Genomic DNA, 14,901 nt, shown 5'->3' with positions numbered 1-14,901 from the left:
ATCCACTGCGTTCCCTTCATCTACCAGGCTTGTAATTCTGTCAAAAAACGAGATCAGGTTAGTCTGACGAATTATTTTTCAGAAATCCATGCTGACTATTGGTGATCACAGCATTCCTTTCTAGGTGCTCACAGACTGTTTGCTTAATGATCTGCTCCAGAATCTTCCCTGGTATTGATGTCAGACTGACTGGGCAGTAATTATTTGGGTCCTCTCTTTTCTCCTTTTTGAAAATAGGGACAACATTTGCCCTCCTCCAGTCTGCCAGGACTTCGCCTGTTCTCCAGGAATTCTTACTTGGGCTGTGGAAAGGGTTAACATACAGTGTACGACAGGGTTGGTTGTAAGCAAAATTGAGATGGTGGCCAATTTGAAGTTGGACTCCCAGGTTTATCCGGTTGACTATTGTTGGAAACGTATTGCTGGGCTAGTGTCACAGCTTCCAGGAATCCAGTCCCTCCCATGGTGGCAGCCAAGAAGTAGAAAAACAAGAAGAATTCTTACCAGTCTTTCATTCAATATTCAGAGAGAGAGAGAGAGGGAGGGAGGGAGAGAGAGAAATACCGTCTCTCTTAGACAATGGCGTTGCTGCAAGTAAAGTCCCACTCCCTCTGTCTCTTCTATTCTCCATCATTGCTGTGCCGGCTAATCCGTACTTTCTGCCTCTGAGCTTTCTGTTCTACTATTCTCAATACATGCCGTGTCCTGGGAGAGGGGGGCTCATGAATGCTGTCTAAAGACACTGAGTCTGTCATCTGTCTCTTCCCTGGTGCTTCTTCTTCCTGCTGCTCTTCCAATATTTCCCAGCTTCTCCCCTCTGCAGCCTCTGAACTATGACCTTCTGCAAACCACTGTTCTAAATCTATACTGTCTCCCTCTTCTCTGGGAAGTGCAGGGGAGGGGGCGGACTCCACCATTCCCCCTCTTCGGACCAGTCCCTGACAGCTAGGTAGGACTTTGGTCTACTCCAGTACAGCTTTTCATATGCTCTTACAATTCCTGATTTAAAAGTATTAATCGCAGTATCTCTTATGCTGTCTGCCTACAATGTGGCCATCTCCTCACCCTAAAGTAGAACCAATGTCTTATTCAGCAGCAAGTCATTCTGGATCTGACTGTGCTTCACTATTTGCTACTAAATTCTAACCTAGGCCATTGTCTAGTGAACACATCTGAGGCATAAATTAAGAATTCATATTTCAAAAACCTGTTCAACGCATTTGTCTTTAGTAGATTCATATCTCTTAGGAGTCAACACAGACCAGTTATCTAGGATGCTGGACACATTAGAGCTCGGTTTTGTCATACATTTAAAACTTTTATAACAAGAAGACAGAAATGTCCTGCTACTTTCAATTTCATCACTCTGTTCCTCCAATGTCTTTGTTTAGAATAATGATGGCCCTAAAGGCATCCATATAATTAATTCTCATACATGAAATTTCCCTAATGTGATTATCTCTTCCTGCAGTAATGAGGTTTCTACTCTGGCAGATTTGCATGTCGTCCTGCTCTCCTTCTTGCTTTTGCTGTGCTTCAAAGTGAAGAAGAACCCCGATTTAGTCAGAAGGACCAAATGTTCCTTTGCCCCTAAACCATTCTGGGTTAAAAGCTATCACTCAAATAGATAATTTACCTTAAATGCTGGGGAGGGGAGGGAAATCACATCTGTAGCAAATTGAGTAACAGAGCTCTTGATGCAGAGCTAAAATGCTTTTTCAGTGCTAATTGCTGGACAGAGGAGGAGAGTGAAACTCTGAATGTGTGTGTGTGTTGCATGTGTGTTTATACATGTCTGTGCATGCATGTGTGTATTTGTGTGGCATGTACATGTATGTATGCATGGGTATCAGTATTTGTGGTGGGTGGGTGTTATATGCGAGTAGCATTCAGACAAAAAAAAAAGTCCCCCAATCTGCGCAGCATTAATATTTTTGCCTGGTTTTTAGAGCACCCCTTGTTGAATGAAAATGTGCAGGATGTACTTTCCAGTAATAAGTAAATAAAAATTTAAAAGGAATAATCGTCTGGTTCAGTGCCTGCTGTTTTTTGTTGGCATCGGTCTCCTAGTTTAATTAAACCATAAAACCTAGAGATACAATGAATTCACAGATGTGCACTCATCACTTGAGGACTGAACTGGTACCTACATTTCAGTTCTCTTCTTCAGATAATTTGGAGAGCAGCATTTAATATTCTTCCCACAAGAACCTTGAGAGGCATGTGACACTCGCCTTGCCCTTTGCAACTCCACAACTTGCCCTTTGCAACTCCACAAATATTAAAGACTTAATATTTATTTTAAAAATTGATTGGGATTGTAAGCAACTAAGTCCTGCTCAGAGTCTATCCAATGAAATGAATGAACCTATATTAGCCATGTTTATTCATTTCAGTGGGTTTACTCTGAGTAGGAATGACATTGGCCACAACCCTTGGCATGTCTATATAAAGGCACGATCTTAACTCTTCCTGAAAATGTCTTTAAAGATACCCCCTCCCCCTCTACCACTGTTCTCCCCCCACACACACTTTTCTTAGTATAAGATGGGGGGACCTGGCCCTTGGGGCGTCATCCTCCCACCCCCAGCAGAGGAGGAAATATACTGAATGGCAGTAGCTATTTTGATGGTGGGGATGAATGTGGGAAAAACAGGAAAAGTGAGAATACTGAAAGGAACAATAGATGGTATATATTGCACAGAGGCAGGTACCTTGGGAATCACTGCTGTCAATCATCAGTGCTGATTAAACCACTGATGAGACATCAAGGGTGAATCAGTTCTAAGTACCATTCAAAACAAAGCTGGCTGCTTTTTCTCAACCCCATTCTCAATCACATTTTCTTTACATTCACAGCCATATTATATGGTGTTCAGTGAAACCAGGCCAACAAAGTGAGCATGATCCCAGTAGCATCTTGAAACATTTCGGTTAATTAACATGATTCCAAAGTAGCAACTGGAATAATAAATGTCAGTTTTCAGACCATTATCATAATTAAAATCAGCTTGGTATTATGATGTCCTCACTAACAATAACAGTTTTAAAAAAAACATTACACTGGTTGATTCTCATTAGCATCTTTATTAGAAGCACCCTGTTTAGAATTAGTGAAATAATTGATTCCAACTAACAATAAGAATGTGTAATATATACATTAGCACCATGCCGAAAATTTCTACTGCATTTTCCCCTCTGACTGCTTCCCAATTAATGAGAAAAGACATTGCATTTTCAGCAATTATCAGTGGGGGTGGAGCATTACAGTGATATTGTCATGGGTGGAAGGCGGGAGTTCTGCTAGGTTTACCTTACTTTTGTGTTGGCCGATGTATAGGAACATAGGGAGCTGCTTTTGACCAAGTCAGACCACAGGTACATCTAGCACAGTACTGTCTACACTGACGGTCAGTAGCTTTCTGGAGTTTCAAGCAGGAGTCTCTCCTGATGCACAGCGTAAATTTATAATGCAGAAACTTCTTCAGTAAAAGAATAAAAGCTTTACTGGGTTAAAATAAACTAGCTTCAGAGCATACACAGAGTTTCCACTGAGTGCAGGCTTCACAGAGCAAAGGATCCACCACACAGACCGTGAGAGAGACACAGACTGAGTCTGCCTGCAAGCAGATACAATAGAGTCATACCTCATGTAACATCCGCTTCATGTTACATTCTTTCAAGTTATGTCCCATGGCAACCCGGAAATACCGGAAAGGGTTACTTCCAGGTTTCACTGCTCACGCAAAAAAAAATGACATTGCGCGCATGCACAGAAGTGGCAAATCGCAACCCGCATGTGTGCAAACGTGCTGCTGCAGGTTGCGCTCTTTTCATGTTGCGAACGGGCCTCTGGAACAGATCCCGTTCGCAACCAGAGGTACCACTGTATAGTGGTACCTCAGATTACAGATGTTTCAGGTGACAGACACTTCAGGTGACAGACTCCACTAACCCAGAAATAGTACCTCAGGTTAAGAACTTTGCTTCAGGATGAGAACAGAAATCATGCTCTGGCGGTGCGGCGGCAGCAGGAGGCCCCATTAGCTAAAGTGGTGCTTCAGGTTAAGAAGAGACCTCCGGAATGAATTAAGTTCTTAACCTGAGGTACCACTGTATTTATAGAGAGAATGACCTATCCTCAAGATGAGTCTCAGTGATGCAGCATGCTAAATGATTCTGCAGCTTTTCACAACATTAAACCTGGGACCTTCTGCATGCAAAGGCAAATCCTCTGCCACTGAGCTATGGCCTTTCCCTATGTGTGTTTTTATCTTTGCTTTCATTCCACGAAGAATGCAGCCTTCCTGGGTGCCCATGGTTCTTCTGCAGTGGAATCTTTTGAGTCAGAGCTACATCCACAGGCCACAGGCCACAGGGTTGGGGAACTCACGCCACATGTTCACCTGAGAACAGTTCTGGGGCTGACCCTGCATGCTCTCCCCTTTTGCTTCAGAGCCCCACATCCCCTGCCGATGAAGAGTCCAACTCCAGGGTCATGACACCCGCTCACTTTTGCCCCATGAACAGTAGCTTTTTCTGGTGGTGGTAATCCGGCCCTAATCCAGTTGCATTGGTGCACTGTAGATGATGGACTTCCTTTTTACCCTTGTGGGTGTCCCCATGGAAAGCACCCCCTGGTAATTGCACTCACTACGTTAAACCAGCTCTCTAGCACATAGGAAACCTAAAAGTTGAAGAATGGGGCTGGGGAATCTTTGCCCTCCAGATGCTGCTGAATTACAACTCCCATCAGGTCCAGCCAGCATGGTCAGTGGCAGGGATGATAGGAGCTGCATTTCAGTAACATCTGAAGGGCCACAGGTTCCCCACCCCTACTGAAGATAATACAGGCTGTTATCCCTCCCCCCTTTAATGGTACCAGCCTGATGGAACTCCTTAACAATATGATCTCTGTTTAAGAAAAGTCTCCTGCTCCCAATTAATTCATTATGGCTTCTTGCCAACATGTTAATGTGTAAATTCATCTTTATCTTCCCGCTCTTGAGACCTGGCTAGGTAACTGTGGAACAATAATTATAATAAATGTGTTGAACAAAAGTAGGTGATGATCTCTTAAAATTGCCTCTTAAATGTTTTATCGCCGTTGTGCAGTAAGGTAGTTCCATAGAGAATGTTAGACCCCCCCAAAAGTGCTGTTTTTTAAATACTTGTCACAGAGACAGAAAATAAGTCAAAATGTGCATTTAATGCTATAAACTTAACAGGAGTGATTATTGAGTCATTATATCTATTAATATAGTAGCATTTACACATGGACTTTTATGGATTATGAGTGCGAAGCTGGTGGATGAAGAATGAATTTAATTTTGTAAGGCATTTGGGGACATTTAAGAGAAAGGACATCTTAGAGATGGAGAGATCGATAGCTGAGAGGGAACCAGACCAAAGAGCAAAGTGTGGTGGTGGTGAGTTTTGATGTGTCAATGAGATCATACCTTTCTGCTAACGGTGGCAGGAGCATGAAATAGAACTGTGAGACAAAATGGAATGGGAATAATAATACTACGAGAATGGCTAGTAGCAGGCAGCCGCCCAAAACAGAGGATTCAGATAAAGCTCATCTGCAACCATGGCTGTTATGGAGAATGAGTATCTTGGGAAGGGAGATTATCACTCTGAGGAAGAAAGAACCCATTCCTTGAGGGACAAGCAGTTATTCCCCAAGCTGAGGTCTCGGGGTTGGGGAGAGCCTAGCCGTTGGTGATTCAATCATTAGCTGGGTGTGGGGCAGCTGTGCCACAACCATTTGGTGTGAGGTTAGTAAATGATACCTACTGTCTAGATAGCATGGTGGCAGTGGCGTGGCTAGCCGCTCAGGTGCCCAGAGTGGCACGCACATCCTGCAGCTGGAGGCAGGGCGAGCTGCCCATGGGGGCAGGGTGAGCTGCATGGAGCCTCTCCGCCACCTGATGGTTGAGAGGAGTTGTTGGTGCTGGTGTATGTCAGTGGAATGGGAAAGTGTAACTGTGATGTCCCAGAAGGTAGGTAGGATGTTTCATGTAAGGAGCATCAAGGTCGTTTTCTTTGAATTGCTACCAGTTACACAGGACAAGATCAGCCATTGTGAGAACAGGATACTGGATTAAATGGGCCTTTGGCCTGATCCAACAAAGCTATCCTTGTGTTCTATTCTTCATAATCGATTTTAAATGTTTTTAATATTGCATTTTTAAAGTGCTGTAACCTGGCCTAACAGGTCATGAAGCTAAGGCTCCAATACTTTGGCCACCTCATGAGAAGAGAAGACTCCCTGGAAAAGACCCTGGTGTTGGGAAAGATTGAGGGCACAAGGAGAAGGGGACGACAGAGGACGAGATGGTTGGACAGTGTTCTTGAATCTACGAACATGAGTTTGACCAAACTGCAGGAGGCAGTGGAAGACAGGAGTGCCTGGCGTGCTCTGGTCCATGGGGTCATGAAGAATTGGACACAACTAAATGACTAAACAACAACAACCTGGCCTAGTATCTCATGGTAAAGGGTGGGTAAGAAAAATCATAAATAGTAATACAGTCTCTGGTGCTGGCCCTGGCTCTTACTAGTCACAAAGCCTCATTAAATACCCTGAGTCAGATCCAAAGATTTTCATGTGTGAGTAAAATGGGGGTCGACACTGACTTCCCACCAGGCTGCATCTCATAACTACCAACCCCCAGAAACAGACTCTTTGGAGCAGAGTGGGACATAGTGGGACGGAATGCATTAACCCTCACTCTGAACAAAAGTGGGTCTTGGTTTTTCCTCACAGAAGGTACAGTATCTTTGCATACAACTCACGGCTTCTTTAAAACCTTATGATTTCCAAAATCAGGCATTTGCTAAATCTTGCCCCCATTATTAAAATCCTTCCCACTGAAATCTTAGGTGGTGCCCTTGAACAAGCAGCATTCAAAGGAGAGGTAAGTCACTAAAATATAATCATAAAATTCTAGAAGGGCCATGTAACCAGAGCTGTTCTTACCATCCATGGTCACCCAGTTATCATCATGTTTCTCAGATACAAGTTCATGAATGCATTGAAAGTTGTGCACATTGTCCTTTATCTGTCCTTGATATAAGCAGATCTTAAATCTGCCTTTTTCCCTGTGGGCATAAATGCTAATGTTAACAGTGTATTAAATTTTCCTTCATCATGATTCTAGCTAATTGCAAGAGTTTTCTAAGATCAATATGAACGCTGAGCTCAATGCTCGGCTGTTGACCCATGAATGAGAAAAATGATTGCAGCAATCCAAATGGGCAAGATATGTCATCTTGGCTATGGCCCAGAATCCAAGACTATTTACAGTCATTATACTAGCTGCTGTTACATTATTTTCCAGTCCAGCCTTCTCCAACCTGGTGCCTTCCTGATGTTTCAGACTATAATCCCCATCAGCCCCAGTCCAGCTGGAGTTGTTGTCCAAAACATCTAGAGTGCACCATAGAAATTGTTGGGTAAAGACAGGCAAACAGTCTAAGACTCTAAGCATCATGGAAGTGGTTTGAATAAATGGCATCTGTCCTGGGAAAAATGCACTGGAATAAGTGAAACTGAGTTGTTGGTTCCAGATTCAGGTAGGTAGCCTTGTTGGTCTGATGCAGAGGAAATAAATAAATAAGTTGTCCTGTAGCACCTTGGAGACCAACTAAGTTCGTTCTGGGCATAAGCTTTTGTGTGCATGCACGCTTCTTCAGATTGGTGGAATTTTAAAAAAATCACTTTCCTCTGACTTTAGGAAATGTTTGGATGTCTCCACCCAAAGTCACAATTTTAGTACTTCAAGTCAAATTTGCTTGCAATAAGTAATCACAATACTTATGATTGTGCTCTGGAATCCAGGATTTTGCTGCAAATTAATTCTGTTTTGTATATGTGGTCCCTGATGGCAAGACAAAGGATATAGGATATTATGCTATCAACAGTGAATTATATGTTGAAAAAGAAGAATCATTTTTAGGGCCAATAAGTCGCACATACACATATGTACCAAGATATGGTCTGAAGGCACATGATGCATTCTCCCAATTTCTTTAAAGAAGGGATAACCATTATGTAGGGAGTTGTTTGTTTTAGATACTTATGGTATCTACTTCACCCAATGGTCCCTGGAAAAGGGAACACCTACATATTCAAGTATGCTAATAATATTTGAATTAATACCACAGCATATTAAAGCACCCCTTAATTTCTCTATTATCTTTTTGTACATTTAAAGCATACCATCTATCTACAGCAAATCTCTGCCCCCCCCAAAAGAGAATCCTGGGAACTGTAGTTCATGCCGAATACAGCTACCATTCCCAGCACCCTTAGCAAACTACAGTTCCCATAATTCTTTGGGGAAAACAATGTGCTTTAAATCTATGGTGTGTGTGCAGTCTTAATATGTGAGGTGGACAGCTGATGGGACTTTCTCATAATTTTTACTGAGAAGCCTTTTTTTATTCTAATCCCTCCATATATCTCCATTTTTTATTAATCTGAGAATGAATCTTATTTTTAAAATAGTATTCATCGGTAGAACACTAGCTAGATTGAGCAAAATTTATCCAACAGTCAGTGATCAATGCTGGACCTGTAAATAATCTAATTTGTGCTTTGTGGGAATGCCCTGTAATAAACACTGCTGAGGAATCTGTTCTGGCAGAAATAAGGAACAACCCAGGCTGTGAACTTGCAAGGGAGCCAGTTGTGATTTTATACATGTCTCTTGGGAATATCACACCTCAGTGTGTTTGAAAAGACAGCTTCCCTTTTAGCAGCAACTAAAAGGATGATTTGTTGGGTCTGGAAAAATCCTATAGCACGTTCTACTCTCAGCCTGGCGCCCCTGAGAGCCCAGCGCCTGGGTGCCCCACACCCCTAGCGCCTATGGGTAAGACGGCCCTGGATGTTGCAAATAAATTGTTAAAAAAAAATAATCTATTTGAGGTGGAGGAAAAATGGATTTTTAAAAGCCATATTACACCAACACTGAACAACTCGTCATATTCTCCTATTCTATATTGGGGGTGTGCATGTCATAATTTCAGTTTTTATTTTCCTTTTAAAAAAAAATCCAACAGTGAGAAATGAAAGGCATTTCCATAAAATTTAGCCACGGTGGGGCCAGTTAAATGCACTTGGTGCTGCCCATGTCCTATGCTTACCTGTTTGCGAAAGAACGGTGCTTTTCTTTATAAAAAGATATAATCTCTTACTGCCATAATGTGTTATTCAATACTTATTAACCCTGTTAATCTTGTAAGCAAATATTTGCCAATATAGGCAACGACCGATTTACATATGTCCAATTGATGGGCGATCACTCAGGTGCACACAGTGCCGAACCTCGAAGTGACCCCAAAACATCACTAAAACATCACTAAAAGCAAGGACTAGTGGCAGGGTGGGGTGGAATGCTTTATGCAGGCCCCACTGGTGTTCACGAGGGTCTGGAATGTAACCCCTGCACAAAACGAAGATTGTAGCTTCATTTTATCTTTAATATTATATTAGCTGCCCTGCCACAGAAAAAAATTCAGTGTCTTATGCTTACCTACGATATCCTGTATTCTATTTCTTTTCTTCTAATTATTGCTTTAAAATATTTAGGTGCTGCCTATCATGAAAACACCTCCGCTTTAGGATGTTGGTGTACAAAATTGTGTATAATATTCCACTATTTCAACATGTTCTACTCCTAAATAAAATGTGTGGTTCCCCCCCCCCCAATGGATTTAGACATCCATTGACTGCACATTTCTAATATTGGCATGTTTTAAGGGTTTGCCAAACAACAGGAAGTTTAGAAATCAATTTAAGTCAACAAAGGGCAGTTAGTAATGGGATGGAGGAAAGAGGAAATTAGATGAATTAGTCAGGGCAGAGAAACATCTTCCCCTTGTGACTAGACTCTTGGAAGATGAAAGGGTGGGTCAGTATCAGATACATCTCCGTTTTCAACTTTCCTTTCCACATTTCCAAAAGTGTTAAAACTGAACAGGTACGGCTGATGAGAAATCGTAGTAGCACATGTTCCAGGAGATTGAAAATGATCAGGAGATGGGAAATGCAATGTTAAAGTTTGCAATTTCATTTTAATGGATCTATAGCCTTGCATTATAACAACCTGGTATTGAGCAATCAGAAGAGGAAACTTTCCAAAACCACTGTGAAAGTAAAACTATATAGCCATACCATCATCAAACTGGGTTTTGCCCAAAAGCCTTTCTTTCAACAATTGCGGGTTTGTGTGTGGAAACACCTACGTCCAGAAGGACTAGGCTCTCAAACACATGGTATAATGAAGTTCCCTAGTTTTGCAAAGTTATGCACCTGTTCCAGTTGCAGGATACCATAGAGTCTCAGGGGTCAGCAAACTTTTTCAGCAGGGAGCCGGTCCACTGTCCCTCAGACCTTGTTGGGGGCTGGACTATATTTTGAAAGAAAAAAAAATGAACCAATTCCTATGCCCCACAAATAACCCAGAGATGCATTTTAAATAAAAGCACACATTCTACTCATGTAAAAACACGCTGATTCCTGGACCGTCTGTGGGCCTCACCATCAGCTGGGTGAGGACTGCAGGGCCTGCTCCCTTCCAGGGCCTTTTCCAACTGGCCCAGGGGGCGTGGCCCAGGCCCTTTCTCCCAGCTATAAAGGGACTCCTGCTGCATGGAAGCCTCGGACCATCGGTGGGTGAGGACTGCAGGGCCTGCTCCCTTCCAGGGCCTTTTCCAACTGGCCCAGGGGGCGTGGCCCAGGCCCTTTCTCCCAGCTATAAAGGGACTCCTGCTGCAGGGAAGCCTCGGACCATCGGCTGGGTGAGGACTGCAGGGCCTGCTCCCTTCCAGGGCCTTTTCCAACTGGCCCAGGGGGCGTGGCCCAGGCCCTTTCTCCCAGCTATAAAGGGACTCCTGCTGCAGGGAAGCCTCGGACCATCGGCTGGGTGAGGACTGCAGGGCCTGCTCCCTTCCAGGGCCTTTTCCAACTGGCCCAGGGGGCATGGCCCAGGCCCTTTTCCCCAGCTATAAAGGGACTCCTGCTGCAGGGAAGCCTCGGACCATCGGCTGGGTGAGGACTGCAGGGCCTGCTCCCTTCCAGGGCCTTCTCCAACTGGCCCAGGGGGTGTGGCCCAGGCCCTTATTTGGAACAAACTTTTGGGGAAGCTGGGAAGTGTTCTGCAATTGCTTCCCTGTTCCAATGTGTTTTAAAATGTCCTCAAGCAGTCGGTTGCAATTTAAATTTGTATTTCTTTTTTTCCTTTTCTCTCTTGTTGGGGGTGGGTGGGTATAATGGATATTTGGTCGGGGATTAATTTTAGTATAATTGTTCTGTTTTTGTTTTCTGTTGTTTTATTGGTTCTGTATAGTTTGTGTTTTGTTTTTAAGGGGCGGGATCAGGGCTGCCTGGGAGTGAGGCCCCAGCCAACACGATGGCTGGGACAAGTTCCACATGGGGGAAAGCACTGGGACATCCGATCTCGGTGATCATGGGCAGGAGGCGGAGTTACGCTAAGACCAGACCATGTCATTACCGAGGAGGCAGGTTTAGTCGTTGTTTGAAGACTATCCCTGCCTCCGGGTCTGGCCTTGACCAGATGGATACTGGAATCAACAGGGGAAACCCACATAACCTGAAGGTGTTGCTGTGTAATGCCAGGTCAATGATGAATAAAACCACTGCCATCCACGACTTGATTGTGGATGGAGGATTTGACCTGGCTTGTGTGACAGAGACCTGGTTGAATGAGGCAGATGGGCCCGTCCTTGCTGCCGCTTGCCCACCAGGTTTCTCTTACGCACAGCAACCCAGGTCATGTGGGCGGGGAGGGGGGGTTGCAGTGATTTTTAGGAAGTCATTAGTTTGCATCAGGCGTCCTACTGGGAAGACCCAGTTTTCTGAGTGCATGTTCTGGAAGTTGGGCAATAGGGGCAGTACAGGATTCCTTTTGGTGTACCGACCTCCCCGCTGCACCAAGGATTCCCTGTCCGAGCTGCTTCAGGTCGTGGCGGATGTTCTCCTGGAGACACCTAGTTTGGTTGTCCTAGGGGATTTTAACATCCACGCCGACACGACCTTACAAGGGGCCGCTCGGGACTTCGTGGAAAGCATGGCCTCCATGGGGCTGTCCCTGAATAAGTTGGGCCCAACTCATAGTCATGGACATGCCTTAGATCTGGTATTCACCTCTAGCAATGTGGGTGATCTGACACTAAGTAAAAATGAAACCAAAGAAGTGCCATGGTCAGATCACTTCCTGGTGCAACTGGACTTCTCCGCGACCCTTCCCCTCTGTAGGGAGGTGGGACCAATTCGGATGGTCCGCCCCCGCCACTTAATGGATCCAAATGGTTTCCAGAGAGTGGTAGGGGATGCTTTATCCCATGTTGATGGCCTTTCAGCTGATTCCCTGGTGGCCCGCTGGAATGCGGAGTTAACCAGGGCTATCGACTGTCTGGCTCCGAAGCGCCCTCTCCGATTGCATGGAGCCCGGACAGCCCCGTGGTTTTCTTCGGAGCTGAGGGCGATGAAACAATCGCTGAGACGGCTAGAGCGTCGGTGGCAGAAAACTCACTCCGAATCTGACCGGACACAGGTTAGAGCTCAACGTCGAGCCTACCAAGTGGCGATAGCGACGGCGAAGAAGACTTTCTTCACCGCCTCTATTGCATCTGCAGAAAATAGTAGCAGGAGACTCTTTCAGGTGGTCCGCAATTTAACGGAACCACCTTTACCATCGGGGCCTTGTAAAGACCCCAAGATCTCCTGCAACGATTTTGCAAAGTTTTTTGCAGATAAAATCACTCATATTCGGAAGGAGCTAGACACCACCGTGGGAGCAGGGCTGGGGCGGGAGAGTGCTAGAGCCCTGTCTGGTCAAGTTGCATGGAATCAATTTCAATCCGTTACCCCCGAGGATGTGGACAGGCTGCTTGGACGAGTGAAACCAACCACCTGTCTCCTTGATCCTTGCCCATCCTGGCTTATAAAAGCTAGCCGGGAAGGGCTGGGCGATGGGCTCTGCAGGGTGGTGAATGCTTCCCTCTGTGAGGGAACATTCCCAGATCCGCTGAAAGAGGCGGTCATTAAACCGCTTCTTAAAAAACCATCTTTAGACCCGGCCAGTATGGCCAACTATCGCCCAGTCTCAAATCTTCCATTCTTGGGCAAGGTGATTGAGCGTGTGGTTGCTGAACAACTCCAGGCACGCCTGGAGGATGCGGACCATTTGGATCCCTTCCAATCAGGGTTCAGGCCTCATCATGGGACTGAAACTGCCTTGGTCGCACTGGTTGATGATCTCCGGCGAGCTAGGGACAAAGGTGAGAGTTGTTTCCTAGTTCTGCTGGATCTCTCAGCGGCCTTTGATACAATCGACCATAACATCCTTCTGGACCGTCTAGAGGGGTTGGGAGCTGGGGGCACTGTTATACAGTGGTTTCGCTCCTTTCTCCTGGGCCGTGTTCAGAAAGTGGTGGTGGGGGATGAGTGTTCAGACCCTTGGGCCCTCACTTGTGGGGTGCCTCAGGGTTCCGTCCTCTCCCCCATGCTTTTTAACATCTATATGAAGCCGCTGGGAGAGATCATCAGGGGGTTTGGACTGGGTGTCCATCAATATGCAGATGATACCCAGCTCTACCTTTCTTTCAAATCAGAACCAGTGAAGGCGGTGAAGGTCCTGTGTGAGTGCCTGGAGGCGGTTGGAGGATGGATGGCGGCTAATGGATTGAAGTTGAATCCTGACAAGACAGAAGTACTGTTTTTGGGGGACAGGGGGCGGGCTGGTGTGGAGGACTCCCTGGTCCTGAATAGGGTAACTGTGCCCCTGAAGGACCAGGTGCGTAGCCTGGGAGTCATTTTGGACTCACAGCTGTCCATGGAGGCACAGGTCAATTCTGTATCCAGGGCAGCTGTCTACCAACTCCACCTGGTACGCAGGCTGAGACCCTACCTGCCCGCTGACTGTCTGGCCAGAGTGGTGCATGCTCTAGTTATCTCCCGCTTGGACTACTGCAATGCGCTCTACGTGGGGCTACCTTTGAAGGTGACTCGGAAACTACAGCTAATCCAGAATGCGGCAGCTAGACTGGTGACTGGGGGCGGCCGCCGAGACCACATAACACCGGTCTTGAAAGACCTACATTGGCTCCCAGTACGTTTCCGAGCACAATTCAAAGTGTTGGTGTTGACCTTTAAAGCCCTAAACGGCTTCGGCCCAGTATACCTGAAGGAGCGTCTCCACCCCCATCGTTCTGCCCGGACACTGAGGTCCAGCGCCGAGGGCCTTCTGGCGGTTCCCTCATTGCGAGAAGCGAAGCTACAGGGAACCAGGCAGAGGGCCTTTTCGGTGGTGGCGCCCGCCCTGTGGAATGCCCTCCCATCGGATGTCAAGGTGATGGACAACTACCTGACATTCAGAAGACATCTTAAGGCGGCCCTATTCAGGGAAGCTTTTAATGTATGATATTTTAGTGTTTTTTGGTTTCTGTGGAAGCCGCCCAGAGTGGCTGGGGAAACCCAGCCAGATGGGCGGGGTACAAATAATAAATTATTATTATTATATATTATTATAGAAGGCGATTGGGCCGGATCCGGCCCCTGGGCCTTAGTTTTCCTTCCCATGGCATAGACAGAAGAGGAGTATGTCATCGTTGCAAGAAAGGCCACAGTGATACATGCTTTGGTTACATCCCATTTGGATTACTGTAACACACTCTGCATGGGGCTGCCTTTGCAAAGTGTTCAGAAACCTAAACTGGTCCAAGATTCTGCGGCTGGATTGCTGACCAGAGGGAGGTTTGTGTGTGTGCTTTTAAATGGGTTTAAGTGTTCTCCCATTGGTTTTAAAAATAGTGTTACTTATTTAATTGGTTTTTAAAATATTTAGATTTATCCCACCTTTTAGTTTT

This window comes from Podarcis bocagei (assembly GCF_964188305.1).
Source record: "Podarcis bocagei genome assembly, chromosome: 11".
Taxonomy (NCBI): Eukaryota; Metazoa; Chordata; class Lepidosauria; order Squamata; family Lacertidae; genus Podarcis; species Podarcis bocagei.
Note: the sequence above shows the minus strand (reverse complement) of the source record.